Source organism: Accipiter gentilis, chromosome 11 (genome assembly GCF_929443795.1).
Source record: "Accipiter gentilis chromosome 11, bAccGen1.1, whole genome shotgun sequence".
Lineage (NCBI taxonomy): Eukaryota > Metazoa > Chordata > Aves > Accipitriformes > Accipitridae > Astur > Astur gentilis.
In genome coordinates, this window is record NC_064890.1 from 36,141,947 (window position 1) to 36,168,364 (window position 26,418).

The following is a 26,418-nucleotide window of genomic DNA, read 5'->3' on the forward strand; positions in this document are numbered from 1 at the left end:
TGTTTTTCTCTTTTTGAATCTGAAGGATTTCAGTAATTCCTATTTTAGACCAGATTTTTCACTTACATTGAAGGAGAGAAGACAACAAATAAATCCCATGCTCTCAAAAAAATCTTCAGCAGTTTGTACTCAAAGAATATAATTATTATATATACACATGGCTTTGTAAATGTATCTGCGAGTTCATATGCATTGTCTGTGTAGTATATGTATACACTTTCTATACAGAATTGAAGCAGTGCTCTAAAAATTGATGTTTCTTTTAATATTTCAAGTTTCTTACATGAATGGTTTATCCCATATAATCCAGAGTGTCAGAAGAAAGAATTATGGTACTGAAAGGATCCAAGAAAAAAATTGTTAAGACAGCTTAGAGAAGCTGCTACAACTGAATTTTTTTTTTATACTATTTTGTAAAATTAAAAAAAAATATCTCAATCACTGAAAAATGTGCATTTTAGCATATGACAATGTAAAACTTTTTCTAAGAGTAGTGAATTGTATCTCTAAGCTCTACTGGCATGTAAAAAAAAGGAATAAATCCTTGGGAGTGGACATTTTTAATTTCTTAAATAAATAAAGATATTTTTTTGCAATATTCTATACAGGCTTTACTATTAGAAAAATCTGTTAGACTCTGCATGCATTTCACTCAGGATTCTGGCACTGAGCATGCTGACAGCTTTTTTTGTCTGCTGTAAAATGGTTTGCGGCCCAGCCCTCTACACTTAAGTGATACACGGACAGCATGAACTTTGGAAAGTTCAGCCCAAGTAACAACGTAGATATTCGTAACATACAGAAATAAACCACAAATCAATGCCTCTGCAGGAACTCGAGACACTACCTGATACTGTATTACTAGGGACTTCATTATGTGTAGGCAATGTCTCTTCTAATGAGAATATTCACTTGGATTTTTTTTATAAAGTAAGGAAAGCAGTGGTTATAGTGAAATACAAACCATCAATTTCTTTTGGTTTCTTATGCCTCTCAGTGCCTGCCTCTTAACTTGAGAGCTCCCATGCGGCAGCACTTGATTAACCAGCACTGCTCCCCAGTGCCATTCAGAAGAAGAGACGAACACCAGTAACCTCCCTTAACGAAGCTTTCTACTTTCACATTGTCGTCCGCCTTTAACGGGGAAGTAAGCGTTTACATCTGACGTGATGCCTCCGCAGACTGTCTAATCTCAAGGCGTACAGCGTGCGAGCCAAGTTCACTGCTGACTTACATGTGTGACTCCATTAAGTTCAGCAGGGTCACATCAAATCTGATCTGCCGTCCTTTTGTGCAGATGTACAACCGTACGTATTATCAGAGAGCCCCTCTGGGTGTTAAATCAGCGTCGGCCGAAGTTAAGCTTTTGAGAGTGATTATTGGTACCTCACAAGGATGCTAACAAAGTTGTTCGTGTACTGCACTGAATGCCCCCAAACAATAAATCTGTTAAATCCAACAGGTCAAACATACAATGCCAAGTAACTTGTGTGGAATTTGCAATTCTGGATCTGCAGTTTTACAAACACCATAAAATGGTGTTAAAATACCCCACTGAGTTACTCCAGCGCATACCACAAAGACCACAATAAAACCCTATCATTAAATTGTCAGAGCAGTAACAGTATTTGTGGCCTCATTACTAAAGAAAGTACTAAAAGCTCTAGCCTCTGTGTAGCAAAGGCCTTTGTGAGCTAAATTAATTCACGTAGAGCTTGAAGTACATGCTTCAGCCACAACTGACCACATCTGCTATTTTGAAATTTGTTATCCTTTCCGAACTATTGCTGGTTACTTCCAATATCATATAAAACAAGGCAAGTTATTTGCAAATCAAGTGGTAGCCATGAATATTTTCTTGCATTACGTTGCGCATATCCAATATATATGCACACAGAGATAAATATATCTCCACATACATATATTCAGTGTATGTTCAGTGTGTGTATGTGTGTATTAATAAACACAGGTTCATTTTTCTATACCCTAACTCCTTAAAATTCTCTGCAAAAGAGAGATCTTAGTTTATTATTGTTATTTCCCTTGACAATTTGGCATGAAGTGGAATTTATTTTCATACTCTGTGTGTGTGACTAATGATGCAATTCTGTTTCTTATTAGTCTTGTAGACAACAAATATATATTTTAATTTTGGCTGTTGTATTTTTTCCATAAAGGCAAAAGCTACATTTTAACTTAAGAGTTCTGCTATAACTCTCCTGTTTCTATTATGTGGACATGCAGAATTTGAGGAGGATAGTTATTCAGGTTTGGTTTAGCATGGTAGTATTCAAAGCTTGTCAGCTGTAGTGAATCTGGTGAAAAAAAGACATACATATGAGTTGAATGTATATTAGGACAATTCACAATGTCAGCTTCAAGCACTCAGTATGGATACCTATGTTTGGAAGACAGGGTTCTCAGCAGGGAAATTCACTTTATAAAAAAAAAAAAAAAAATCACAGCTGCCAAACATACATGGTCTTGATGCTGCCTTGCAGAGCACTGAGTTCTAGGGGCATCTCAGAGGCCTGGATTCCTCACAGGATGCTAAAAGCAGGTGTTGTCTATGGCTACAAGTTTCACGTTTCTTATATTCTTTTTATCCCAGCAAAAGCTCGTACAGCCGCAAGCTGTTAAAAAAAAAAAAATAATAATTGAGAAAGTTTTAACAATGTAAAACTGAAGCTTCCCTGACATATCTGAATATAGTGTACCATTAAAAAAAAATATCTTTTCACTTTTGGGAGAGAATATGGCAACTGCTCTATGTATGTCACTGAATCTCTTTTCCTTTATGTGGACATGTCAAAATAGAGTCATATCTTGCATTTGAACCATCACTACTTACAGCTGGATCGGATGTACAAAACAAAACAAACTTTAAAACAGATTTAAGGGAGGTTTACATGGTTTCCTGACTCTGTACAACCATTTTTCTTGGGTAGAAAATGGAATTACAGGCTGTGGATGAACCAGTTGGGAGATGCATCAGTACTTGAGAAAATTAAGTCAGTGAGGACATATGGTATTTGGGATTTTTTTTGCTCCTTCCCTACTGAAATATTTAACTTAAAGGAAGAACGTAAAACTGAATCTATGTGATTGCCACTGGTTCTGCCACCTAGTTTCTCATCTAGCTTCTACTTCTACAGCATTATTCCATTAAAGCTGTTTTCCCTACTTCTTCTCTTTCTCCTTCTGTTTTTTATCTACATTTCTACTTGCCTAATTCCTCTGTCCCCCCAGTGCAATAACAGGGCACTGCTGACCACAGAAGACAAGGTGTCCACCAGGTACCGCTTCCACTGGCATCCCAAGGCAACAGTGTCACCTGCCCTCCATGGGAGAAAAATAGCCCAGCGAAAGCTTCTATTCATGTAAATAATCAATTTGTATTTAAATATAGAAAGTTTCAGTGTAGATGTTTGCATGAATGTACAAATACAATTTGCAAGACTGGTGTGGAAAACGTACCATATGGGGAAAACAGGGAGTTAAATTGTTTGTTCTAACTAAACTGACAGCTTGGCCTTGTATGCCTCTGAAAAAAGATATGATAAACAATTCATTGTGCACTCTCTCAGTGCAACTGCTTTGAAGGCGTGTGAGGATCTGACAGACCTTGCTTGACTAAGATGGGTAGAAACACCTATGAGAGAGCATTCATTTGGTGCTTGAAAACTGTTACATGAGGTGGACACCAGCAGTAGACCTGAAGACCATGAGACTGGGTCTTTTCCAAGGCTCCAGAGAACTGGAGAGCCCTGCAAATCCAAGCAACTTTTTTATTTGTCTTGTTTATAAACAGGAGGTTTTAAGAGCTTCCATTAAATACGACAGTGATCAGTTTTCACTGTTTCAGCCACAAGTCCCACTGTATTTGTGCTGCTTCATAGTCTTCTAGTAATTTTTCCTCTGTGATTTTTTTTTTTTTTTTCAGCATAGGCAATGTGTACCCGACCACAAAATAAAATGGGTCTCACTTCATTCTGAAAGAAGCCTATAGGTAATTTTCAACATAATATTGTTAAACTTGGTACAAGATTTTCCATTAAAAAAATTATACCTCTTCAAAACTATATAAGTTTGTAGAAATACTCTTCAAATGAGTAGTTGTTATAGAAGCTAGTTAGACTGTATCTAGGATGCTCAACATTTACAAACCTCATCCCTCAACATTCATAGCAATTATTTAAATTAATTTTGTCCTATTTACAAGATCAGACTGAATAATTTTAATCAGTGTCTTTAGGAAAAAAACACTTCCTCATCATGTGTGTACTTTTCAACACACCATAAATAGTTACTATTTCTTTAAAAATATTGTGTAACCTTAGCTGAAAAATGTAAATGCAAGTGCTTATTTGAAAGATACCTTTATTTATAGAGTTCATATTTTTTTACATGTGGGAACGTATGTTGAAGAACCCCCTGAAAATGTGCTTCTGAAGCTGAATTACACCAAATGATGACCTAGGGGTTTTTTCTTGAGAATATAACGATTACATGTAATGATACAAATATTAATCTGAAAAAGTCTGATTTCAAAAGAGTTGTTTTCTGAACAGTATCCAACTAGTGATCAGATACACATAATGTAATGAAATAATATCTAATCAATACAAATCAAGTATATATAGGCTAATGGGAAATATGACAGAAAAGTTGTTCAAAAAGCACCCTAACTTGATGGAAAGGCTCTATTGGTTTCCACATAAATATAATGCAGGGCCATTAGGCCATCTTATTACAGATGTAAAAAGTAATGCATCTAAAGTAATATGGGCTAAGCTAGTTTGGTTTTCAACTTCATGGGTTTTCTGTACATCTACAGTCAAATCTGATAAAAAAATATTTCTGTACTGAGGTTAACTGAGAAACCTAAACCTCATTTTAAATTCTGTTATTTGGTGCAAGAAAGTGCTGAATGTGATGTGTCTAATATTGTTAGCTCTACTATATTTTGAAATACATAAATGCAAATGAACAGACTAGTCATGAATTGCAAAACAGCTAGTAATATATTGCTAACGGGATGTTCTCCTTGTTATGCTTCCTATGAGAATCTCATTCCTTGGAATGCCATTCGGAGTATATGGTATTTACATATCAATCTTACTTTGAAAAGGAGGTCGTTCAATTCTTAATCTTGGAGGTACTCATATACACAGCATTGGTCCACTTTCTCCTAAAGATTTTTATGCTCCTAACCACCAGAGCATCAAAGCAACTGGCAGCGCTGTAAGACAAAAAGTCTGATGGTAGCAGTTTTTATTGGAATATCAAGGCACTAAGAGATTAAATAGACTCCCAAAGCCACACAGTAAATCTTTTACTCTTTAGGGGACTTCAGCAGGATTCTGCTTCCCCGAAAACCACTATGCCATCCTTTCTCCTGATTTAGAAGTTGGTTCTGAAGTTAAATATTAGACACGGCTACAGAGTCTTTGGGGAAAAAAATGGAAGGAGGTGGGGGCACATGGCTGAAGGCATGTAGCTGGAATTTAGAGTATTTGAATACAACCAAGACAATACAAACTTCAAGAAATTCTGAAAATTTTATCACGGAAACACTATGTGCCATTTTGGAGGGACCCCACGGGTCAAGTGATCGCTGGTGACATTTTCTTAGATTGGCACCTGCTCAGCCAAAACATCCACTGGAGGCAGAGCCAGGCTCTGACCCCCCCGGTTCGGCAGTGTCCAGCGAGCCCTGAGCCCTGGACTCCTGCCACCCACTCAGCCCAGCAGCCCTACTCCATCCCTCTACTTTCATTTGATTTTCTCTCCACTCCTGCTCCCATCGCCTTGGTGTGCACAGGACAGGCCATCCCAGATCAGGGGCATGGAGCCTTCATTCAGCAGTCTTACTTCTGCCGTCGTCCCAAAAGGCCCTAGTGTCAGGGCGGGGGGAGGAGCAAGAGAATGGAAATACTTACCAAATGTATAAATGCAAAGTCAGCACTCAAATCATTTAGTAACTGTAAGAAATAACTGTAGAAGTTAGTCAAAACTGGACAAAAATATTACAGGATTCATTTTAACATTCTGGGTTACAGAGGTGCTCGCTCACCCTGTTCCTGGTGCCTATAAGGACAGCATAGCTTTAGATACCTACATGGTGTTTCTGCATCAAAGCACTTCCCTTGGGCAGTGCTTGAAAGGAAATAAAAAAAATAAAAAAAATCTTGTTTATTCTCACTCTGTGGCTCTCAGGAGTTTTTTACTTGTCAAAAGATTTCACTTTTCTCTTTATATCTTCTGCTGATTAGCACTCTCCACTCTTCTTCCTTGTTTTTGTCTTGTCCCCTCTTCTAACCCCCCAAAAGTTGTACTTTGCCACTGTCATAATTCAAAGCCCTTCAGCAGCTTAAAGTCATTGTCAGAGTTTTAGACTTTGGCACTGCTGTAGTAATGCTGCTGGACTTGGCTAGATGTTTAAAAGGAAATAAATATTTACAGTTTGGAAAAAACCCCACATTTCCAAAGGTGTCCCATTAAGAAAGACACAGATGTCTCTGATTAACAAAGACTGAATGTCAAATAAGCAGTTAAGAATGAAAAAGGCAACAAACAAATTGGAACATCAGCTGATTTTAAGCTTGTTTCAGAAATGAAAACACCATGTGTGAAAGATCTCTTTGAGGTCTGATGTCAACCAAATATGGACTAACTGATCTAGTGGTTGCTCCGTGATGGTGCTTTTACAATCTCCTATTGAACTGGAAACGAATGAATGACCTTGAATGACCCTAATGAACTTCTGTGCTTCAAGGCCCGGTACAGTTTTGACCTAGACAGACAGTGTTTCTTTTTAAGTTTCATATTTAAAGCCCAGCTTCTTGAGGACAGATAGAAAGAAATCTCAGACATCCTGATATTCTACATTTATTTAGCTTTGGAAAAATGTTTTTCTCTTAATATCTATTCTTCAGTTCCTGTGAGTTTATGTACATGTTCAAATTGGTGTGCTCTAACAAGTTACTGTAGAGCAGCTAAGGTGGACTAATTAGAGGGATACATACTCTTACCAGTGGCAAATAAAAACTTATTTTACCTGGAAAAAAAGATATTTTGTAATAGATACCTATTCACTTTTCCTCTATCAGTTATATCATTGGATTTTAATCTAAACCACCTAATTTTTCAAGTTGTACAACTATTATCTTCTACTGTATCTCCACCTTTAAGCCTCTTAGAGTAGATCTTGATTTATCATAAGAATTAGAGACAAGGAAACTCAATTCCAATTATTCCTTCCATATCCCTCTATCTCATTGCTAACAGGAGTGAGGTATATTTCTGCCATACAGAACGGAACAATGTCAGCTGGAACCTCCTATTCTATATAATATTGGCTTCTTTGAAGGCACATTGTAAATATGGATGTAGATCCTTGTTGTTTCTTGAGGGAAATGCCTATTTTTATTCCTCTCAGTTAAAACAGATGATGGGACATCATTGAGACAGATGGCCATAGGAGAATAAAGAAACAGAAAGAAGATCAGGAAATTTTAGATAGAATCTTCCAAAAAGCCATATAAAAACTCTTCTCCTAGTGTCAGTGGCCAGCACCCACAACCACGTTGGTGAGTACCTCGGTGGTGGTCTAAGAGAGGTATGCGCTCTTCTCGTCGCTGAGATGTGGCTGGGTGCTCTGACAGGGCGTACCTGAACCGCTGAATTAGTAATAGAGTCTCAACACTTTGATGAATGTGTAAGAAGTGAGCTGACACTGCAATCTTACATCTTCACAGTTCTCAAGTTCTGCAAGAACCGTTTTCTGGAAATGCTCTTTGTTCTGAAAGAAAACTGATTGTCAAAGTGTGCATTTTACTGTGAATTTTGTATTATTTTTTTCTTTTCTTGTCTTTTTTTTTTTTTTTTTGCTTACACTTAGAAGTTTTTTCTGCATATTATCTTTTGTAGGCTCTTTACCTCTGATAAGCATAAACTCATAACAAAAAAAGCGTTTACTGATAACTATTTGGTGTGCTTTGCACATAGTGTAAAAAAGGGAGAAGTGAGCTTTATTAAACAGTCTTGGATCTTTTCCCAATACTTCGTGCTGCAGCCCAACACGTAGGCATTAGACCATTATGTCATGGGTAAGAAAAGAGACTATTTTAGGTCTGCTGAACACTGTGAATATTTCACAGTTGATTAGATTAAACTGCTAAAATGCAGGTGGTTTTGTACACCGAGAAAATACAGTGTTTAGTGGTCCTCAAATTCTTTCACCTGTGTAGAGTGTTCATTTAGTGAATAAAATAAACCACATCAGTTAGTACATGGCCTGCTAGTATGTAGTATCGTCATGTTTATGCTGCTTTGTTTAGAAAAGAATGTCGCTTTTCTTTTTCTTTTTTTTTTTTTTTTTAAGGAAGCCATGTTTTAAATAGCTTGGGTAGGCAGCTTTTTAATTAGGAGTCTCCCATACTACACATACAAAGAAAATGTGTAACTAGTAGCAACGGTGATTCTGTGGAAGTAAGGAATACATTTAATGAATAAGCTGACTAAACCAGCATAAATTTTTCACACTCAGTTCACAGAACTATCAGTAAAGAAGCAGCCTCTCCAAAGCTCTTTGAAGTGAACATAAATCTCTAAGAAAACAATCCACAGATAAACTTGCTCTTTTAGGTTTCAGTTTTTACAGAGACAGTCCTACAATGCTGACCTAATGGTCAGCAATATGACAGAAGAATGCTTCCTTTTTCATCTGGTTCTTTGAGATGTTAGGATAGATTTTCATACTCTGATGCACAGAAATAATTGACATAGTTCTAAGTGTAGTAGTTTTGGTCTCCACCATAATATCATCTTCTTCTGGAAGATAAATCTAAGACCAAAGGAGCCAGAAGGAAAGCTGGTGAAACTGATTCTGGGAAGAAAAAAACCTGTTTCCACATCCTACTGTGGGGAATATGCAAATATTTTGGATTATCATTGGATGATGAAAACATGGCAATCACAAAAATTATGTTCCTTGGAAAAGAACCTTTGTTTCCACTTGTATTGGCTTTGTGTGGCAAGGTTTTGGTAGCGGAGGGGGGTGGGTTACAAGGGGCTTCTGTGAGAAGCTGCTGGAAGCTTCCCCTGTGTCCGAGAGAGCCCGTACCAGCCGGCTCTATGACGGACCCGCCACCGGCCAAGGCCGAGCCCATCAGTGATAGCGGTAACGCCTCTGTGATAACATTCTTAAGAAGGAAAAAAAGTTGAGGTGGGCAGAAACAGCCACCAGAGCGAGGAGTGAGAACATGTAAGAGCAACAGCCCCGCAGACCCCAGGTCAGTGCAGAAGGAGGGGAGGAGATGCTCCAGGAGCCGGAGCAGAGATTCCCCTGCAGCCCGTGGGGAAGACCACGGTGAGGCCGGCTGTCCCCCTGCAGCCCAGGGAGCTCCACGGGGGAGCAGATCTCCACCTGCAGCCCGGGGAGAGAGGAGCCCACGCCGGAGCAGGTGGGTGCCCGAAGGAGGCTGGGACCCCGTGTTGGAGCAGGCTCCTGGCAGGACCCGTGGATCTGTGGAGAGAGGAGCCCACACTGGAGCAGGTTTCCTGGCAGGACTTGTGACCCCACGGGGGACCCACGCTGGAGCAGGCTGTGCCTGAAGGACTGCAGCCCGGGGAAGGGACCCACGCTGGAGCAGTTCATGAAGAACTGCAGCCTGTGGGAAGGACCCACGTTGGAGAAGTTCGTGGAGGACTGTCTCCCATAGGAGAGACCCCATGGCGGAGCAGGGGAAGAGTGCGATGAGTCCTTCCCCTGAGGAGCATGAAGCGGCAAAAATTAACGTGTGATGAAATGGCCGTAAACCCCATCGCCCTGTGCCGCTGGGGGAGGTTGGTCGAGAATCCGGGAGTGAAGTTGTGCCCAGGAAGAAGGGAGAGGCGGAGTGAAGGTGTTCTGAGATTTGGTTTTATTTGTCATTGCCCTGCTCTGGTTGATTTGTAATGAATTGAGCTAATTTTCCCCAAGCTGAGTCTGTTTTGCCCATGACAGTAATTGGTGAGTGATCTCTCCTGTCCTTATCTCGACCCAGGAGCCCTTTGTTATATTTTCTCTCCCCTGTCCAGCTGAGGAGGGGAGTGATAGAACGGCTTTGATGAGCACCTGGCGTCCAGCCAGGGTCAACCCACCACGCCACTGCTCATCATTACTTGCTTTACCCACCACCTAGAATCAGATTTTTTTTTTTGCTTGCTTGCTCTGTACACCGACTCTTGCATTTTCAGCCTCACAGAAAGGAAGCACTATTTCTGAACCTGTGAGTGTCCTCAGTTAAGCACTTAGCTGGATCTTCAGGAGAAGAAAGTAGAAAGTTGAGCAGTACAGAATATTCAGTGGGTAGAAGTGCTGTCAGGGTTTTTCGGAGTTCATTTTTTCACTTTTTTTCCCCTTTTTTTTCTGGAATTGACCTTCTGGGGTGGGTAACAAATGGGTTTGGATAAAAAAAGTTTTCAGACTTAAAAATATTTGGATTCTTCCCATTGGGCCCTTACTCCTTCTGCTATCATACCTGAAGAATATATCTCTAAATCTTACACACTTAAGCATATTAACTACTGTCTGATACATGTTTATAAAACATAGTTATTTGTTAGTATAAAGATGGCAGGACAAGAATGTACAGTGTATAAGTAATACTAAAGGAAACAAAGTCTACCTCACCCATTTTCCAGTCAGGCAGAGTGAAGACAACACTATCACAAAGTTTTGATTTTGTGACTTTGTTTATTTCTATTTAGACTTAATATTTTTTCATCATTAAAATAAATATACATTAATGCTTGTCTGAAAAAGCAGGTGAACATCACTGGTCTGAAAGACAGGTAAGATAATGTATAAGACCGTATATTTAAAAAATGATGAAATATTCTATAAGCATAAAAAACATTGTGAATAGGCCCAAATGCCCTTTTCAGTAGTGCTACTTCAGGTGTTATAAAAGCTCATGAAAATTCATAATGGATCAGTATCTTTATTCTGATTCATTCTAGGTGTGTTACTTAATAATTTTTTCTAGGTATGAAAACAGATCTATTTATACATCTGGAAGATGTTGCTTCATATAATTGTGTAAATATTTCACAAGGAAAATGTTATTATTGTTCGTTTCACCCACAAAATGCTAAACAATAGTCATTACAGTGCTGAGTTACCATATCCAGTAGTACTGCCCAAAATTTATTTTAGGGTGAAAGAGGTTAATACATTAGGTAAAGAACTCTTTTTAGACAGTTTTGGGCATTGTTACTAAATGGCATGGAAGTCCAAATCACTTTGCTGTAACATATGTCAGTGCCCAAATGGCAGGACTGTAAATAAAGTTCATGCTTCATTTCTGATAATGTTCAGACACACCTGCAGTAGGTTGACTACTCTTTCATCAGTTCAGTCACCGGTCTTGAACTACAGGCCACAGTTCAAATTGTTTTATCTTTGGATGAGTCAACAAAGATATTAAATCATATACTTCAATTTCTCACAGCGCTTGGACCCCATAGGGTTTACAAATTACTTTCAACTTTTGCATTAACTCCGAACATCGCATTCAACATTCATTACTGTAGTGACTTTATTTTGTACAAGATCTGTATCACTATGCTTCTGCCACTTAGAGATCTATTTTTATTTTTCATTTTTAAGAAAAACTTGAAGTAGCTGTTAATATTCCCAGAGGACTGCGATTTAAACTCGGGAGCTTGCTGTTAGCAAGTTGTGCCTTGAGGAAAAATGAATACCTAAGTTGGGCTGTTCAATTATTTCACTCCTGAAAGCACAGTGATTCACTTGAGCTTTTGGGAGTAGATTTTGGGGGAAAAGATGCTAGCTCCATGCCTGAATATGCATTTTGCTTTGCTCCTAGGAAAAAGAACATAAGGTGTGAAGAACAAATTAAAGCAATTGATCTCATGGAGAGCTTCACAAATAAAATACTTTAAAAATAATATTTCTTTTGCATAAATATGCCAACTAAATGAATACTTAACCCTGGGCTTCTGCTGTTGTGTGAGACAGAATATAATGTTTATCCAGGTAATTAATTTCCATAGCTCACCAAAATCTACTGATCAGAAAAAAAATCCATGTGCTGCTTAGCACTGGAATGTTTTATTAGAACCTATGCTGTGAACAAGCAAGGATTAAAAAGATGAGAACCAGACAAGGCAAAGGAGAGAAGAAAATTGGAAGTTGGGGTGTGAATGTTTAAAAGATCTTCCCCTAATCTACTTGTTGCAAGAGTTTTGGCCACTCACACAAACACTTGAAAACAGTTTCTTCTGTCAGAAGAAGTTACAGGCTTGGTATGCTGTTACTTTTCTTTGTGTGTGATTTCACGTATATACTGCGTGCCAGCTACTTTATAAATCATGGGTTTTACTTGTTGGTCTGATGCACAGGCCTATCAAGTCAAATAATTAATCCTACATTTTACCTAAGCCTGCAATGCCTTTAAGTTACAGTAGGTTTAACTTGTGCTTCAGAGATGTCTAGCATGGAATTTTCTGGGTTTAGTGTTAGCCAGACATAGAACAAAGTAAGAACTACCGCTGACATCATAGAATTCAGGATATTCTACAGCAGGCTGGGAGAAAGACATGTTCTTAGCTCAGGATTGTTCATCTGATTGAGTTAACCAAGTATAAAATCAGTCATGTAGAAAGAATTGGTTGAGTTTCAGGTCCAATTAGAAGTTCACATTCAATTTAGGATTGCCCTGAAATTTTAACTCAGGTTAAAGTTGTATTAGGTTATTTTTACTAATGGATTAATTTAATTAGATTAACCAACTTGAGGGTTTTTTGCGTAATGGATATAACTCTACTTCAAATCTTGTCCATAATTAAGAACAGAGAAAGTGGTCTGGAGAAAATAAAAACAAAATTTAAAACAAATCTGCTTCATTTGAATGAATCTAGAGCAAAACCTACTTTGAGATACTCAAATGTACATTAACCATTGAGGGAGAGGTTGGAAGGGAAACACCTCCAAAATCAAAATCTTCGTGTAAAATTCTGATCAGGGTAAATACAAGAGTTAATAGCTATAGTTGTAATGAGACAATAGATATAGATATAATGGGGGCAGGGATTTGTAACTTTATGCGCTACATATTAAGACATTACACTGTACTAGGAATTAATAGGCTTAGTAGGGTCCACTGAGCCTCTTATTTCACAACCACCAAAAACATAATGCTGACATCACCAACGTATTTCCTTTGTGAATTTTGTTTAAACACTTTCCAGATAGAGGTGTGAATGAACTGAAATTCAGAAAATTGAAAGAATTATTATGAAGTAAAAAAAGTCAACATTTTAAGGATAACCTGATATTGAAATATTTTTTTTTTTTCAAAATTTAATGCTTTTTGGCACCGGACCAAAAGCTAGAAATATCTTATCTTCTCATGACATGAAAAGCAGTTTTCTGAACAGCTTTTTCTAACAGGACATGGAGATACTCTTGGATATACGTGGGCATGTGTATACTTCATGAACTTTCTTTTGCTCCCACAACCTTTGTCATATACGATTCAGAATGACCAGCTGAAATGAAATGTGTGAGCTGTGGTAAACCACCAGAGAGGACAAGGTGTTAAAAATGCTTTGCGAGTGTTTGTGTTATGAATGATATGGCTATTTGTGGCAGATATTTTCCAGTTTGCTTAAGATAAGAATTTCCCTCCAGCTGGCACTTGTCAGAGGACCACAGAACAAACTTGTGAATTTGCTGCTTACAAATGACAATTGTGAAGATGTATATATAATTTTAGCTATTCCTTGGACATGTAAATCATGCTAACTTTCTAAGGATGAGGTAAGAGTAGCGTAAATATAACCATCGCAGTTTAAGTCAATCTAATTCAGCTCTTCTGCAACTCTGTCCTCTATGCAGTACCCGGGTAGTCATCATGCAGTTCTGCTCCCTGAACTGTTTCATTGCAAAGCTGGATAAGCACCAAGATAGTTCTTGCAAGCGCCATCGTAAGTGAGGGACAGGATAACCCAGCTGAAGGAGAGGTGAAAGCAGCAATGACAGTCTAGAGCAGCTTTGAGACTTTGCCCATGGAAAATTTTGAATCATAGAAACATGGAATAGTTTGGGTTGAAAGTGACCTTTAAAGGTCACCTATTCCAACCCCCCTGCAATGAGCAGGGACATCTTCAACTCGATCAGGTTGCTCAGAGCCCCGTCCAACCTGACTCTGAATGTTTCCAGAGATGGGGCACCTACCACCTCTCTGGGCAATCAGTTCAGTGTTCCAGTGTTTATTTTAAATGATCATTTTAAGGGCAATCAAAAGGTTTAATTTTTAGAAAATCAAAGTACCATGTTTTGACTTGAATCCTTCTGGAGGAAAAAAAACCCCAAACATATCATTTTAATTTGAAAAGACATGTCAGGCTAAAGCATCTGAATACTCCCCTCCCAAAAGGGAAAGGCTAGGGAAACTGAAACATGAAGAAGTGATTTGCTCGAGGGCATACCAGGAGATAACAGAAAAATGAAGAATAGAGCAATTTCCCCCAGCTCCTTAATATAAAATCAGTTGCCTGTCCACTTCAGATGGTACCTCCTTACAGTCCTAACTTCAACAACTCCAACTTTCAGTATTTTCAAGCTCCAGTTACAGCCTATTTATGCATTAGGAGATTTTAAAATGCCCAGTTTCTGACAGAAAGATTTTGATGACTGTTATATACAATCTTTATCTGCTTTCAGTCATAATAGCAAAGATTAATCCCAAAACTGTGTTCCATCATCCTTCCAAATGACAAAGCACTGTAGTCAGGTTTCCCTTGCAAGATTTGCTCCATTTTTTCAATTCTATGGGTGAGATTTCCACTGAAGCCACAGGAAAAATACTTAGTATCATTGCTGTTTCCTTTTGAAAATACAGCCAAATTATCTGAGCAGAATTATTGTCATAGATTTTATTCTCCATGTACTCTTCCATTTCTTCAATACAAACAGCTATAACACAATACAAAGTAACACCGGTATCTTATTTTTTTTAAACGGAAAACAGTCACATTTATTTTTTAAGTGACTTTGAAAAAGTATGACCAAATATTTGCTAATATCTACTGTTTTCCTAAGGAGAAGAAATATATTGGCACTTCTATTAAATGACTAAATCATCATAAATTGACCAGAGATGTAGTTTCTGTGTCTGAGGCAGTTATTGGTCTTCTTTCTAGAGTCTAACGAATATATCATTTTAGAAGCCAGTCCTCTTTTTGTCATTTCATATATATATATATATTTATAGAGAGAGGAATTGAAAAGAACAATAGCAACTCATTTTGAAGCACAATGGTACTTTCTTTTCTTTGAGACTGGCACAGGTTTTATGAATAGCCTAACCATAACAGAATTTAAATTTAATTAAAATAAACATGATTGACAGTGCATGCTCAGCATTATATATAAGAAGAAATAGTCCCTGCCACAGTCCCTTGCAATCTGACTCATTATCGCATTAGGACACAATGGCATATGAGTTGATGAAGTGTCTGAAAGAGTGGGATACAACTTCAGTTAAAATAACTAAATTCAGCTGTCTACATATAAATTGTTTAGTGTGGATCCTATTCTGGAGACCCAGCTAATACAGTCAAAAGAGCATAGAAAGAAATTTAGCTGGTCAGCCAGAGAAAGTATTCTTCTGGTAATCAGAATGACTGTTTAAACCTCATTGACCAGTTCCCTATTGATTGTATATGGACCTTAAGCTCATTTATAGGCACCTCAATCTAAATACCTTAATCCTGACTTGATTACCACTCTGGGCACTTGGTTCACTTACTTACACAACCACATCCATGTTTGTAAGATATCTAAGGGATGGGACTAGTGATAAAGATGATAAAGGACCCACGGAAGACCTGTGCTCTTCTGGATAGGAGTTTGGAAGCCATGACATGATACCCAGGACATCTTGAAGGACACTGCACTTGTGTTTAAGCAGCAAAATCAGGGCCTGGTTTCCATGAGCTGAACACCACACAGAAGCATGTGATACCTAACGGACCTACATTCAGCACACAAGCAGGGAAAGCCAGAGGAAGAAAAACTGATAAAATGAACTCTAATAGTTCGGGTTACTTGCTTCAGCAAAGTGAAACCCACATTTAGCACAACTAGAAAAATCGTAGGCAATGATTCCACTGCAGCGGCAAAACCCCCCACCCTAACAGTACTCAAATATATTGACTATGACACATTTCATCATATTCCCACTGTTAGACCCCAATCGTAACGTCTAAATAATCAAGGAACGCAAAGCTGTAACATGGTTCAGAATGATCACGAAACTGGTTTTGCAGTATTTGGGACAAAGAGGGAGAGCACATGTGATGGAAAAAGTCTAATTAAAGCATATTTCTACTGACAGACCATGCACTGGGGAGGCCTTTTAAGCTTGGGCTGTAATTTCTGGTGAAAAGTGAATTCTTCGCAAACAGTAGCCACATCCAAAAATGAGAACATTAGGTGGGAACAGTGAGTCAAGTGCTGATCTGTTCAAACTCAGAGCAGAGATCTGAATCTCACCCATCCAAGTGACTCAGCTAGATGGTTAGCTATTTGCCATTCTCTTCTGCACTACCAGAAACAAAATCTGTATTTGTAATCATTTTTAAATGAAATGCAAAGCTTTTTTCCCCAACCAGACTATTGATCCACTTAAATAAATTATCCTTTAACATTTGTTACTAATTGGAGAGGACAAGACAAGCATTTGCAAAGCCACGCTATTGGTAACTGATATTACCAAGAGAAAAGAATAACAATATTTTCTCCAAAGAGATTCTAGAGTGAGTTCAGCAAAGCCACATTCTGTGAACAGAGCTGGCTGAATGATGGGTACAGAGTCTAAAGGGAGTCAGCTGTGCTGTTCGGACACTGAGTATCCTCAAGTCTTTACTTTTAAATAGACGAGGATAAAAAAAAAAATATGCTGAAGATGGGGTTCTCACATAAGGAAGATTTATAGCTAACCAGAAAATGCTGCATTAGGGAGAGGAGGCTGTCCTATATTTTTCTAGGGTTTATATTGTTAAATTGATGTCAAATTCTTCTGTAAGTAGCCCAGAATGAATTGACACTGAGCATTTATTTTATTTTGTATTAATCTTTACTTATCGAATGGAAGATGTTTAAGTGTAATTAACTTGTACTATAATAAAGAAGAAAGTTAATGCAGCCACCTTGAAAGCATAGTATTCAATATTTAAAGGGAAATTGAAAACAGCTACCAATAGCCTTGAGGTCTATGAAACATTTTTTTCCTTTAAATTGTACACTTCTGAACACTTACCTTATTTTACTCTTCCGTGCAGAAACGTTGTACCAAATTACACTGTGGAGAGTGTTTAGGATTTGTTGCATTAATTTCTTTTCTTGGTGCAGTAGCATTTCCATGTGGTATGTATCATAATAACAGAAGCAAAAGAAATATGATCATTCTACCACTTAATGTATATTAACTCTGAATGTTACAAGCCAAATTTAATGTATTTCTGAAACTTTTAACTTGTAGTCTCCAAGAATTGTTACTGTATTAAAATACTTGACATAAATGCTTGTGTTATCCAGTTACCTGATTTTTTAAATACTATCTAATCACTGAATTTGATAGGACGTACATGTTCCTAAATTCAAGACCTAACCCAATGTACTGTAAAGTACTTAAGAGTTGATGTCTTGACAAATGCAGGTAGTGTTGTCCCTATTAAAGCCATTATAAGCATTTCTTTTAGCCATTACTGCTGGGCTAAGTCTGCAAATAATGCTGTAACTGCATAAATAGTCAGAAGTTATTTTTATTTTTTACTTCAGCTTGCCTGAGAGTCTCATTATTCTTATGCTTATAAGAAGATGCTGCTTATCAGATACAGACAAAATGTTCTCTTTTCAGTGTTTTTCACAAAAGATTCTTTTGTACCACTATATATACAAACACTTTTTCCAGTTCCATTTCATAGCTGATGCTTTTGTTATAAAACACTATTTTAATATTTGCTTTAAAGAATGATTCAGCAGTTCAGTCTTTTTGACAGTGATTTGAAAAGCTTGCCAGCTGCAGAGAGTCTCCAGACAAGGTAAGGTAAAAAAGGTTGTTAGAAAGGGACCTCAGCAGCTGCTGTGTAGGAATTCTATGAAGATGAGCCCTTGGACTGTCGAACTGAATCTTTTCAAACCCAATTTAGGTAGTTAATTTTAGAATTCGAAGCATACTCTTTAAAAGAGATTCTTAAGGGATTTGCTAGTTATTTTAAGGTTATACCTATAAAAGCAATTTACCAAACTAAGCCTCTCCAGCTATTCTCACTCACTGTATGAGAACCACAACTCTTTTGAAGTAAGAGTTTGCAGTGAATGAGTCTGAAAAACTAAGACCACTGTTGGACCAGTTGTGATACAAAGAATTGGGCCTTGATGATTCAGAGTCAAAAACGCAAGTGGAGTCCTGGCCCACTGATGTCATCCTAGCTGTTTCTACCTGACTACCAAAGAACATCTAGTTGCAAATGCCTGCTTGAGTTCACACTACCCAATGAATTTCTGCCACATAGTGACTGATGTATTGAAATAAGGTGCATAATAAGGATGTAATCTTATAATGATACAAAAATCATAATAAATCATTGGTATTATACAGAGTCGAGTCTGTTGTTAAACATTCAACTTCCACGTCTGCACAGGAAATCAGATGTAAAGACAAATCTTTGAGAGCAGGTGATAAAAAAAAAAAATATTGAGGATGTCTTTGTAAATTCATAAAGCTGGGAGAGTGAGGGAATGGCATGATGTGAGTAATGTATATCAACCTATTGAGATCTAAATCAGTAAAAGAGAATACCACATATTAAAAATGATGAATGTAAATCCAATATTATGCAACTAATACACTTTATTAAGTTCTTACAAGCTCTGTAAGTCTGGAAGAGCTGTTGAACAACTGTTTGGGAAATCAAAATAAGTAAGCTTAAGGTACCAACATGACATTATACCTTGGATTAAACTGTATGGAATTTAAGCTAGAGTAATATAGAGTGAAAGATGGTTGATATAATTTCCCTCCCCTGCAGCCTCAGTTTGGTCTGTAAAATCTTCACAAATTTTTAAATTCGGTATCAAACGGAGTCAGTTGAAGGAATAAATTTATTCAACTCAACATACAGTAGCATCCATAATGTTTTTGGAAGAAGCTACCTCCTCCAAAAAAAATTGCCAACAAAACAACAAAACCAACAAAAAAAAAGTGCCAAAATCTTAAGAAAGAAATCAGGAAAAATATATTGTCATTGTTACTGTAAGCAATCACTAAGTCTACATGTCTTAGAGAAAACCAAAAAACATATACAAAGAGAACACCCTTTTACATTAGAAAGAGGTCTGTTTTCTCATCTGGTGTTAAGAGGGTATGTAAATTGGAAAGCTTCAAGCTATATAATAGCCTTCTGGGTGTTTTTTTTTTCTTTCTTTTTTTAGCTTAAAAGAAATGTAACAGTTTACTTAGAAATTATTCCCTAGTAAGATTTCTTGAACATCCCTTTGCAATTATTTTAGGATACTGAACTGAATTTAAAAGCACCTATCTTTCGCAAATGCTCCTATGTTAAGTAAAACCTAAGTATCGTAATATATATTTGAGACACTTCATTGTAAGAATTTAGTACGTACACTTTAAATAGCAGGTTTTGTGTGTATATGTATATATATGTACACGTGTGGGCATTATACACGTTTGGTATGAAGTGAAAGAAACGTAGTATTAGACACCCCCCAGGACAGTCTATATGGACAGTACAAATTGACTATTTCATTATACATTATGACACTATACAAATCAGTTCTTGCATTATGGCAGCCCTGATGGATGTCAGCAGGTCATGACTTTCCTGTTCTAAAACCTGCTTTTGCTATTAGTATTAAAACCTATGACTTAAAATAATATAAAATTAAAAATTAAACTTCCCAGATTATTTCTTAAGGCTTAAAGACAGAAAAATAATTGTCTGACCTTTATGGATCATGATTTTTAAGAAAATAAGAATCATCCTATCTACACACCCATATCATAGGCAAGTGATGACAGGATTTCTTCAATCCCTTGGCTGAAACCCAGTCTGAACAACATACACTGTATCTTGTTTTACCTGTAAACAGCCCTGCTGGACTCTAATAAATTTCATGAACTCATATCTAGATTCACCAAACTCTTCTGCTTTATTGTGATCTTTAGGTTTGGTTGCATATTTTTGTTTATTTGTGTGCATAAATTTTAAATTTACTTGCATATTTTCCAGCTCTTGCAAATATGTCTGATTTGAAACCAGAATAGAAATCAGGGATGAATAGCCCAGAATAAGAGATCATTCAAGAAAGCCGGTGAAGCAAATTCTAACAACATGAGATCTACCTACTATATATTCTGATTTTCTAGCTAACTGAAAGAAAACAAGTTTTTGTTCTCCAGCATGTTTTAAAAATAAGGATCTAGTCAGGGAAGTGGTTCTGTTTAATTTTCCATTTGGTCTCACTCAGATACTCTGATTTATGCTCTTTTCTTCAGTTATCTCCATAATTGGTTTCTGTCTCATATAATGAGACTACTGGAATATACTAAAACTGTATATATGTCTGACTATATTTGATAAACTCAAAGTACCAATGTAGTGCTCAGTGAAAAACAAGGATTCCATTTTGCCAGAAAATAATGCGTCAGGCTTAGTTTTCATCCGCACTGGGAAAAAAACCTGAGATCTTCCAAATTGTTTCTATTGCACAGACACAAAGAAAAGTTACAAGACAAAGACAGTCATTTCAAATTTTTTTATTAAAAAGGTTAGTCTCTCAAGCTATGGGAGAACTTGATTCAGTTCTCTCTCCTCTGCCATGAAGGGATTTGAACCATTATCTACTCCTGACATATTGCAATTATCACCCTATGAGACATTCCTAAATGGGAGTGTCACACCCATTTTCTGGACTCCACACTCCTCGGAGCAGTGGGGTTAAATCTCTGTGAGCAGCTATCAGTATTATCCTCCTGACTCTCCTCATGGATTTCAACAACAGTTTATGTTGGAGCTGAATTTTCACAAGACTCGCTACTCCATCCAAATTGCAAAACTGAGCCAACAAAATTTTCAATTATAGTCTCAGTAATTGGTCAGGGAGTGCACATCGTTATATTTGTTATTAACGCCAAGATGTGGGAAAGATTTTTATGTTAGCTTTTCCAATAAACACCTACTTTACAATTCTCTTTTTACATTATTATTCTGCAAAAAGTGAAGAATTTCCCCTATGCTAGATTCTTCTCCTTTCTCTGCGCATCTCAGAGACATATGAATCAGGAACCTCTTTCTCTACCAGACAAGCTTTGTCTTTCTAGAAGTCTATCTATAGTCCAAAATGCCTCCAGGGAACAGGGAAAAAGAGAAGATCACTAATACATTGCACTTGTGGTTATTTTATGGGAAGACATCAGACATTATGACAGGAATCACTGTAAGAATACAGATAAGCAAGTTTGACCCTATTTCCCCTTTGGCTTTTGCTAAGAATTTTCCCCCATGTTTTGCTTGCTTTCTTTTTCATCCAGTAGTTGTTATTTTCAATTTTATTATTATATTTGATAAAAATATATAATATATAATTAAATATAATATACAACTCTATTTGACAATTTTAATTTTTAGTAACAGTAGCAACTGCTATCAACTGCTTGCACGTAAAGACGGGAAAAAAGCAGGTTGACACTGATTTGCAGTATAATCAATTCATTACATTAATGTGTTTTATGACCGTAAAATGGCATTAGAATATCACTAACCAACTACTATCCAGATATTCTCTTTGGCGTTATTCTCTGACAAACAGTATAAGTTGTCAAATACATGTGTTTATTTTCCCCTGTCAAAAGTAGAGATGAAGACATAAACCCAAAACATTCTTCATTATTTCTATCCACAGAAAGAAATCACATTTTTATAAAAATAGAAAAACTATAAAACTTCTGTCAAAAAAAAAAAAAAAAATCATCTAATTTCCACTAGGAAAGGTGAAGTCTGATATTCTGATACGAGTCAAAGCCACCTGAAATATTTTGTTTACTGACCCCCATTAATTTGTTTGTTTTGAAACAATTTGACTTTAGGACAAGTCAGTCTACTCTGTGTCAGCGCCCCACAGAGCACAGTACAACTTCTTCATGTTTGCATTCCCAATTACATATCAAGCTCGCTGTTTGGGCTACATGTGCACTGATAGATTTTGCTGTCTCCCATCCAGCCAACCTTGGTGTGACACTTAACACAGGAGTGACACGACAGTAATAAACCACAAGAGTGTCAGGACAGAGTCATGAGAAGAGAGTGGTGCTCACTGCGTGACAAACACAGAGTTTCATGAGGGACTGTGGGTGTTAGAGGACAAAACGGAACAATGATCTGCAAAAAAATTTCCCTAGAATCACAATTTTATTTTATGAGTTTGGCATTTAAAATGTAAATAAAAGATCTGCTTCTATATTTCTCATGTACACAAATTCCTAAAAAAGGCAGGGGAATTTCAGATGAGAAAAGGCTGTGGAAATGTTTTACCTTTTACAATAACTGCATATTTTGCTACCTGAAAAATAAACGTAAATATGAGACCATCTATGGTTGAAACTGTTTTAAACTTGTGAATGTTTCTATGCAGGAAAGAACAGCTTTGGTCACACAAAAGCTATAAAATCTTATTTCTTTTTCTGTCTAACATCTTCTCAACACCCTAGGTAAGTCACATTATATTATGAAATTAAAATCCATTTTGTATGAGTATGCAACAAGATGCAGAAACTGTATCAGATGCCAGTTGTTTTAACTGTATCCAACCATAGACTTGAGACCACTGGAAAACATTTTTTCTCCTACATCTTCACACAAACATCTCTGAGATTTCCAGAATGTTTCTCTTCCACATCAGATAAACTTAGCACTTTCATATCAGTATTAAAATTTAATTAAAATTAAAATTACTTTGTCATTCCTTTCAGAATATGGTAAATCAAAAAAAACTCAAGAGAAAAAAATTCAGACTAAGCGGCAGCTTTGTGAAGATGGTCGTCACATTAGATGTTCCTGTTCAGTGTCCTACTCTGTCCATCTCCCATGTCCTGCAGAATATCTGAGCTACTGAGCTGGTCTTTCTTTTTGGCATTTCTCTTTTGTCGGGAATTCTATCTGGGGCCTGAAAAATGAAATTTAAATGAAGCTATTAAAACAATGGTTGGTTGTTGCAGTGAAAAGTTCCAGTTTTAGCAAATTCAGATTTTTAAGAAAAATTCCTATCCTAATTCTCCTCAGGACAACATATTATGTTATACATCTCCCGAAATGAAGGCATGAAATGGCAGGTGAAATATCAAGAAGAGAATGCTTAGCATTTTGAGAGTGTTAATTAGATGACTTCATGCTTTCTGTGTGATGAATATTTTGCCAATGGTTGCTAATTATTATAGCAATTACATTTAATAAGTTGGGAATTTCACAAACTTAGGTCTTCTGGGTTACACTTTAGCCAATAGGGAATGGGTGTTAATTAAGGACAAAGAAGAGAAGAATTAAGGAGATTTGATGGGTTTAAGGAAACAGCAATTAAACAAAGTGCTAGAGTGATTTGCATATTTTAATAAGTCAAGAACTCTTGGATGTTCAGAAAAAAAGTTGTGTTTTCATTACTCAGTGCAATTTTTTCTAAAGGTCTTTTCAGATTTTAACACTTTCTCTCCAGAACCATAAGTTTTTGGGCACTGAATGTCAGTTTTAAAGTCTTTATTATTAGTGTTTGGAACCAGCTTGGAAGCTGGTTCTAGATGTCAAATAGATAGTATTGGTATAAATATGAGCATTAATAGAGCTTGCTCTTATTTACAGAGAACCAATGTATCCTTCTGAGAATGGCATCTTATAGGAAGGGACTGCACAGGCTACCTCACCTGCATCTGTGACATGCTACCAACCACCCAGAAACTCTATGTCCTATAACAAGCAGATACATAAATATTAGGAAAAAAACAACAAAACAAAACAACAAACAACAACAAAAACTACCAAAAAAAACCAAAACAAACAACAGAAAGGATTTGAGGGATGCAAATTTATCTCCTTCAATAGAAGAAGAGTTAGATCACTATATTCATCGACATTCAGTGACAGGACACTGTCAAACCTATTGATACTATTTTCTATACAAGGAATAAACAATCCAACTGTTGGTGTTAGGAAAACCCACTTCAAATTAGTTCTAATTCATTTGAAATAGCTCTGAACAGACTAAAAAGCACAGTGATGTGGACACAGTGTAGTTTTACTCAGAACTCAACCTAATTGTTCCATGAAACAGTTCATTACACCTGGGTATTTTAATTGTTTAAGACTCTGCAGCTTAGGAAAAGGTCTCATGAAGCTCGTTGTAAGGAAAACTCAAATAGCACGCTCTGCTCATAGTATATGTTCAGAACCAGCTGATCAATACTGAAATGTTAACTAGTAGAAGCTGATCTGGATGCAATTCATGCCAGAAGCACCAGCATCTTACTGATTATCCTATTGTATGAAAACTTAAGATTCATGGTATTAGATTTCTATGAGCCAAGGAGGGTGTAAACTGTTTATTTATTCATCAGCTAGTGAGGAGTTGATGTGAGGAGCTGATCATTAGTGTGTCAAGAACTACAGGTCTATCGAAACCCACTGAAAGTTCAAACATCAAATTGCTCAGAACATTGCACGCGTGCCTGGCTAGGGAGTAGGACAATGCTTCCACAGAGCCAATATGAGCCAGGTTTTTTGGGTGGGTGGTTGGGCTAATTCACGAAGAGGTGAGAGGGAAATGAGGAGGAGTAAGAGATAAAGAAAGAGAGAAGGTAGGGGTGAAGAGGTTTCCGTGTCTATGGGTCATGAAAATAGAATCCTAGTACAGTAATTAGACACTAATATACAGTGTTCAGTGAGCAAGGAGGGGAGGAAGGACATCTGTTTGTGCTCCCCACCAATCCAATGCCAGTTCCAGCACCAAAATTAAACAAAAATGTAATGGTGTGTGTGGTATTATATTTGTAGTGGGATATTATATTTGTAGTCATAATAACAGAAGAATCCTTATTTGCAGTAATAATCTGGGCAGCAAACACCTCACTTTCTACTGCTATAGCCTTTAAATTCCCACTTACCGTGGAACAGACTGTCATAGGAAGTTCTAATGTAGCAGCACAATAAGAATAGGCATGACCAAAATAGCACTGCTCAGAGTTAAAAGTTACCATTGATTGATAGAAATAATAACACAAAACCACTGCTAGTCACACAGGCTTAGCCATCTGCTGCTACAGTTACTACATCTTTCTTTTGGGGGGCTTGGGCACTAGCAAATATGATAAAACATTTGTTCCATTTAGAAAGATGCAGTTACAGTAATGTTGCCATAGGCAGAATAATAATAAAACCACCTTCCGTCTCTCCAGTTGCTCTTTAGCTACCCACAAAGTAATTTCTATGCATGTGTTATCATTTCAAAAGCGATAGCTGAAAACTCAGACTCCAGCTGAAGTCTTCTTCATTTCTGAATCCCACTTATCATAAATAATATTTTATAAATAATCACTTATAACTAAATGATTACATTTCTGAGGTGGCAAGTGAAAATGTCTTCTGCTGACCTATCTGATCAACTGGGAGATGCTTAATCAAAGCAAGCCATAAAAGAAATATCACAGGTCCTTACACAATGAAGATGGTGTGAAATAGAAATATACTGCGTAATCAGGTAATATTTAAAGATCTATAAATAGAATCTATGGAAAGCAAACCTGATTTTCATTTTCAGTGAAACTTTTTCATTATGGAAAGTAAAAAATATCTTCTTTAAGACCACTTTATAATACCTGATTTCAATCTTGTTTGAATATCACAGTTTGCATTTCCCTTTCACAGACCTTCTGTGAATAGTTCAGTGCTCACTCCTGGAACTGAGAATTTGGACATCAGTTGCCTGACTTGAGTCTTCTCTGCCATCTCATCTCACTATTCCTTTTCCCTGGAAGTTCTCTCATCTCCTCACAGATGAAGCCACTGATACAAGTGCTGGCTTCTGCGGTGGAAGGGAGGGGTGTCAGAACAGCTCTGTGCTCAGCACAGCAGCGGACCATGCCTTTATCGGTGGAACATTTTGACTAAAAGAAGGAAAAGACAGCCCTTTCTTTTATAGCTCTCCAAATAAATCCCCCAAGACATCATTCCACCAGGCTTCAAGTCCGTTTAGACAAAATGAATGTTGAAATGGAAATAAATGCAAGAGCAAGATTACAGCGTCAGAGCTGTGGGGTTCTTTGTAAAGGTGGCTTT